This window comes from Sciurus carolinensis, unplaced genomic scaffold (genome assembly GCF_902686445.1).
Source record: "Sciurus carolinensis unplaced genomic scaffold, mSciCar1.2, whole genome shotgun sequence".
NCBI classification, from domain to species: domain Eukaryota; kingdom Metazoa; phylum Chordata; class Mammalia; order Rodentia; family Sciuridae; genus Sciurus; species Sciurus carolinensis.
The window spans coordinates 64,609-72,181 of record NW_025920378.1 but is presented as its reverse complement, the minus strand read 5'-3'; positions in this window follow the sequence as shown (position 1 = coordinate 72,181).

Sequence of the window (7,573 nt, the reverse complement as noted above, 5' to 3'; positions counted from 1 at the left end):
GTGGCACTTATATTGATATAATCATATGTGTATTTTTTCCTTTTTTATTATGTTTTGATTCATTGTACACTTATAGGGTATAACTTTTCAATTCTCTGGTTGTATTCGAAGTAGATTCACACCATTTGTGTAATCATACATGTACATAGGGTAATGATGTTTGTCTCATTCCCATTATCTCTCCTTCCCCCACCCCCTTCTCACCCTTCATTTCTCTCTATGCAATCCATCCTTCCTCCATTCTTCCCTTACCTCCTCCACCCCCATATGTATCATAATCCACTCATCGGAGGAAACATTCAGTCTTTATTTTTTGGGATTGGCTTATCTCACTTAGCATGATATTCTCCAACTCCAACCATTTGTCTGCAAATGCCATTGCCATGGTTTTCTTCTACAAGATTCTGTCTCATACTAGGGTCAGAGCAATAGAACTGACCAATCATGGACTAAACCTCTGAAACTGTGAGCCCCAAATAAGTTTCTGGTCCTCTTTATGCTGTTCTTTTCAGGTATTTTGGTCAAAGTATGGAAAGCTTACTAAAACATAGAGTGTAACATTTTGCTGATTTCCTGCTTGAGTTCACACGCTACCACTGGAAATTGGGCAGCTTCTTGAAAGAGAGATGGCAAATTAGAGGCTCACAGCACTCACCTGCTTCTCCATGAGATTGAGTCAAAACAATCAGTGTGTATCTTCATGTTAATGTAGAAGACTGTAGGAAATGACTGGAGGTCAGTAGTAGAGAGTCAGTGGCCAGAAGAAGTCCAGAAATCTTGGTCACTATTGCTGTAAGAAAAATGGAGAACCCCAACACTGGGTGCTTTGCAGTTCAGTATGTGGAGGGGAAGTACCCCCACAGTGGAATACAGAAAGTCCTGGCAATCCCAACAAGTATAGGATCTGGAATCTTGAACACAAACAATTGAAGCAGACAGGAGACCTGGGAACTCTGCAGCATTCTGACACTGGAGAAGAAATTCTCATTTCTCAGCATATTAATGAGGTGCCCTCTTAATAAGAGTCCCATCATCTGAGTTTAATGCTTGGTGGATCAGAAGTCCCTAAAAGCCACTTCCAGATCCCAGCCCACCTGAGAACATGCCCTGCATCTGAACCTCAGCCTGTGCTGCAGCTCACATTTATTGATGTGTTCACAAGCCAGTGCAGCCATCTTGGATTATCCCTGAAGGGGAAGTCACCATCTTTAGGTGGGGCCACGCCCATCCTAAGATGCCTGCTGGAGACTGGAATCTCTTTGTCAGGTACCTCTCTTGCATCAGGGTCCTGAAGACTGGGAAGTTGAATACTAAATGCCCGTTATACTGTAGATTTAAAAAATTTTTAAATTTATTTTTTGTCACTCCATTTTCCTTTTATTTACCTGTTTCCTCAGTCTCTTTCTCCCTTTTTTCATGCTAACAACCAACTTCTTTTGATCCCACTCTCACTCTTCCCATGATCTAGTACCTCTATATACTCACACCTTATCCCATTAACAGTTACATTCTACACCCCTCCCCATCCTGTTTGTCCACCATTAAAAATTGTAGATCTTATTGCAAGGCTATTGACTATACTGTATATAATAATCAAACTCAACCTATCTGTTTATTACAATACTGTTAATGTCTTCATACGGGCTATCTGGCTTAGGGCTGCATATTGTTTGTATTGGATACTGCTAATATTGATCTCTCACTTCAGGGTGAGGTACTGGAAACCTGCAGGGTCACAATAAGCCTACAGGGGGAAATAGCAATACCTCAGATCCTCTCTGCTAGAGGGGAAGATAGAGAAACAACATGAAAAAACAAGGGAAGAAAGTGTCTCAAACAAACCAAGATGCTGCATTAATAGAATACAATGATGGTATGGCAGTAGAAATGTCAAAAAATGAGTTTAGAATGTACATAATTATAATGATCCATGAAGAAAAGGATGAGATAAGAGAGCAAAACAGTTAACAGAGCAAATGCAGGAAGCAAAAGATTATTTCACTAAAGAGATAAAGGTTCTGAAAAAAAATCAAACAGAAATCCTTGAAATGAAGGAAACAATAAACCAAATTAAAAACTCGATAGAAAGCATCACCAACAAATAGATCACTTGGAAGAGAGAATCCCAGACCATGAACACAAAATATTTAATCTTGAAAATAAAGTTGACTAAATGGAGAGGATGGTACAAAATCATAAACAGAACCACCAAGAATTATGGGACATTATCAAAAGACCAAATATCAGGATTGAGGAAGGTACAGAGATAGAAACCATAGAATTGAACAACCTTTTCAATGGAATACTATCCAAAAATTTCCCCAACCTGAAGAATGAAAAGGAAAATCAAACACAGGAGGATTACAGAACACCAAATGCACAAAATTACAACAGAACCACACCAACGCACATTATAATGAAGAAACCTAACATACAAAATAAAGTTAGGTTTTTAAAGGTTGTGAGAGAAAAGCAGCAGATTACATATAGGGGGAAACCAATATGGATATTAGCAGATTTCTGAGTCCAGACTGTAAAAACTAGAAGGACCTGGAACAACATATTTCAAGCTCTGAATGAAAATGGATGCCAAACAAGAATCTTAATCCTGCCAAACTAACCTTGGATTGATGATGAAATAAAATCTTTCCATGATAAACAAACATTAAAAGAATTTACAAATAGAAAGCCTACAAAACAGAATATTCTCAGCAAAATATTCCATGAGGAGGAAGTGAAAACCAACAATGCAAGTCACTAAAGGGTGGAACTACCCTAAAGGAAAGACAATCAAAGGAGTAACCAAATCAAGTTAAAAACTGAAAATAAGCCAAAATAACCAGGAATAAAAATCATATCTCAGTAATAACTCTGAATGTTAATGGCCTAAACTTATTAATCAAAAAACATAGACGGGCAGATTGGACTACAAAAACGACCCAACAATATGATGCCTCCAAGAGACTCTTCTCATAGAAAAAGACGTTCACAGACTAAAGGTGAAAGAATGGAGAAAAACATACCATCCACATGAACTCAGTAAAAAAGCAGGGGTCTCCATCCTCATATCAGATAAAGTGAACTTCAATGCTAAGATAGTCAGAAGGGATAAGGAAGGGCATTTCATCCTGCTTAAGGGAACCATAAATCAGCAAGACATAATGATTGTAAATATTTTTGCCCCAAACAATGACACATCCATATACATCAAAGAAATCCTTCTCTATTCCAGGGAACAAATAAACCACAACACAATAATTCTGGGTGACTTTAACATACCACTCTCACCACTGGTTAGATATTCCAAACAAATGCTGAACAAAGAAACTATAGAGTTAAATGATACAATCAACAATTTAGACTTAATGGACATATATAGAGTATTTCATCCATCATAGAGTGAATACACTTTCTTCTCAGCCTCTCATGAATCCTTTTCTAATATAGACCATATGTCATGGCACAAAGCAGCCACTAGTAAATACAAAAAATAGAGATACTACCTTGTACTCTATCAGATCGTAATGGAATGAAATTAGAAATCAATGACAAAATGAAAAAACAGAAAATACTCCAACACCTTGAGACTAAATAATATGCTATTGAATGATGCAATGATAACAGAAGACATCAGGGAGGAGATAAAAAAAATTCTTAGAGGTAAATGAGAACAATGATGCAACATATCAAAATCTCTGGGACACTATGAAAGTAGTACTAAGAGGAAAGTTCATTGCATTGAATTCATACATTAAAATAATAAAAAGTCAACAACTAAATGACCTAATATTACATCTCAAAGCCCTAGAAAAAGAAGAACAGATCAACACCAAAAGTAGTAGAAGACAGGAAATAATTAAAATCAGAGCTGAAATAAATGAAATTGAAACAAAAGAAGCAATTCAAAAAATTGACAAAACAAAAAGTTGACTCTTTGAAAAAGTAAACAAAATCGATATACTCATAGACACAGTAACTAAAAGGAGAGAGAAAACTCAAACTATGAGAATTCCTGATGAAAACGGAAAGTTCATTACAGACACCATTGAAATACATAACATAATTAGAAGCTACTTTGAAAACCTATACTCCAACACAATAGAAAATATCAAAGATATTGACAATTTTTTAGAGGCATATGATTCTCCCAAACTGAATCAGGAGGACATACACAATTTAAACAGATAGATTTCAAGCAATGAAATAGAAGAAACCATCAAAAGTCTACCAACCAAGAAAAGTCCAGGAACAGATGGATTCCAAGCTGACTACTACAAGACCTTCAAAGAAAAACTAATACCAATACTCCTCAAAGTATTCCATGAAATAGAAAAGGAGGGAACCCTTCCAAACTCAGTTTATGAAGTTAGTGTCACTCTGATACCAACACCAGACAAAGACACATCAAGGAAAGAAAATATTGGACAAATATCCCTGATGAACATAGATGCAAAAATCCTTAACAAAATTCTGGCAAATTACATAAAAACATATTAAAAAGATAGTGCACCATGATCAAGTGGGGTTTATCCCATGGATGTAAGGTTGGTTCAATATCCTATAATCAATAAACCTAATTCATCACATCAGTAAACTTAAAGATAAGAATCATGTGATTTTTTTTCAATAGATCCTGAAAAAGTATTTGATAAAACACAGCACCCCTTCATGCTCAAAACACTAGAAAAACTAAGGATAGGAACATACCTCAACATTGTAAAGGCTATCTATGCTAAGCTCACAGCCAATATCATTCTTAATGGAGAAAAACTGAAAGTATTCCCTCTAAAAATTGGAACAAGGCAGGGAGTCCCTCTTTCACCACTTCTATTCAACACCATCCTGGAAACACTAGCCACGGCAATCAGATAGACCAAAGAAATTAAAGGGATACAAATAGGAAAAGAAGAACTCAAGATATCACTATTTGCTGATGATGTGATTCTGTATTTAGAGAATCCAAAAACCTCCACCAGAAAACTTCTAGAACTAACAAATGAATTGAACAAAATAGCAGGATTTAAAATCAACACACAAATCGAATGCATTTCTATTCATAAGTGATGAAACCTCTGAAAGAGAAATTAGGGAAACCACCCCATTCACAATAATCTCAAAAAATATAAAATAAAATAAAATACTTGGGAATCAATCTAACAAAACAAGTGAAAGACCTCTATAATGAAAACTACACAACACTAAAGAAAGAAATTAAAGAAAACCTTAGAAGATGGAAAGATCTCCCATGTTCTTGGATAGGCAGAATTAATATTGTCAAAATGGCCATACTACCAAAGGTGCTATACAGATTCAATGCAATTCCAATTAAAACCCCAATGACCCTATTTCCTTATGGAAATAGAGAAAGTGATTATGAAATTCATATGGAAGAAGAAGAGACCCAGAATAGCAAAAGTTATCCTGAGCAGGAAGACTGAAGTAGGAGGTATCACAATATCAAACTTTAAACTATACTACAGAGGAACAGTAAAAAAATGGCATGGTATGGCACCAAAATAGACAGGTAGACCAATGGTACATAATAGAAGACACAGAGACAAACCCACATAAATACAGTTAACTCATACTAGGTGAAGGTGCAAAAACATACAATGGAGAAAAGATAGTCTCTTCAACAAATGGTGCTGGGAAAACTGGAAATCCATATGCAGCAAAAATGAAATTAAACCCCTATCTATCATCATGTATACAACTCAACTCAAAATGGATCAAAGATCTAGGAATTACATGAGAGACACTGCAACAAATAGAAAAGTAAGCCTGAATCTTCATCATGTTGACTTAGATTCAGACTTCCTTAACAAGAATCATAAAGTGCAAGAAATGAAAGCAAGGTTCAATAAATGGGATAGATTCAAACTAAAAAGGTATTTCTAAGCAAAGGAAACAATCAATAATGTGAAGAGAACCCCCAGGGAGGAAGAAAATCTTTACCACCTGCACTTCAGATAGAGCACAAATCTCCAAAATGTATAAAGAACTTAAAAAATTTACACCCCAGATACAAATAACCCAATAAATAGATGGGCTAAGGAACTGGGCAGATATTTCATAGAAGATATATAGGCGATTAACTCACATCTCTAGTAATTAGAGAAATGCAAATTAAAACCACCCAAACATTTCATCTAACTCCAATTAGAATAACCATTATCAAGATCAGAAGTAATAATAGGTGTTGGTGTGGATGTGGGGAAAAAGACACCCTTGTACATTGCTTGTGAAGTTGCAAATTGGTGCAGCCATTCTAGAAAGCAGTATGGGGATTCCTCAGAAAACTTAGAATGGACCTACCTTCTGGCCCACTTAGCCCACTCCTTGGATTATACCCAAAGGACTTAAAATCAGTATACTAGAGTAACAGTCACATCAATGTTTATAGCAGCTCAATTCACAATAGCTCGAATGTGGAACCAATCTAGATGCACTTCAATAGATGAATGGATAAAGACACTGTGGTACATACACACAATGGGATATGATTCAGACAAAAAATAGTAAAATTTGTCATTTTCAGGGAAATGGATGGAATTGGAGAATATCATGCTAAGTGAAATAAGCCAATCCTGAAAAACCAAAGACTGAATGTTTTCCCTGATAAGTGGATGATGATACATAACGGGAGTGGCAGGATGTGGGGGAGAGATGAATGGAGGAACTTTGGATTGTGTAGAGGGAAATGGGAGGGTGAGGGGGCAGGGGAAGTAAAGATAGTGGAATGAGACAGACATCAACACCCTAGGTACATGTATGATTACACAAATGGTTTGAATCTACATTGTGTACAACCATAGAAACAAAAAGTTGTACCCCATTTGTGTACAATGAATCAAAATGCTGTGTGTAAAAATAAAAAAGTGAATAAAAGTTAAGCCAATAAAAATAATGGGGAAAAATTAAGCCAATTAAAAAAAAGAAGTCCCTAAAATTTTGTATCTCAAGATCTAATTGCCTCCTCTTTTCACTGATCACTGGGATCCCTGATCCAAGTGATAGTTTCAGTACAGTGAAGTGAGTTTGACCCAAATCTGCTGAGGACTCTATGAAATAGGAAGTCCAGTGTGCAAAGTGGAGGGAGGCTGAAGACACTCCATTTAAAATGAGCAGTTCTTTCCTCTCTGGTGGGAATTGAGACTAGCATGCATGCATTCCCATGTGGGCCAGGTCTATGATCACCATAACCTGAACTGATGGATCACTTGGTTCCTGTGGCTCCCCCACCACAATCTGTGCTGGTTACTTTCTTCTTTCCTGCTCAGAAGAAGTTAAAAGAGATGCCACTCTGGCTTGGATATTTGTGTCCTGGATGTAAAAATTTTAACAAGATCAATAAAAGGCAAATAAATGGGTCATAAATAAAAATGTCTCCCCAAGAAAGAAAAGCCCCAAACCATTTATAAAACTTTTAAAGAAGTAGTACCGATTCTCATCAAAATATTCCATAAAATAGAAAGGGAAGAAACTCTTCCAAATTCATTATGTGAAGCCAAAATCTGATAAAGACACAACAATAAGAAAGAAAATTACAAACTAGTATTCTTGATGAATATAC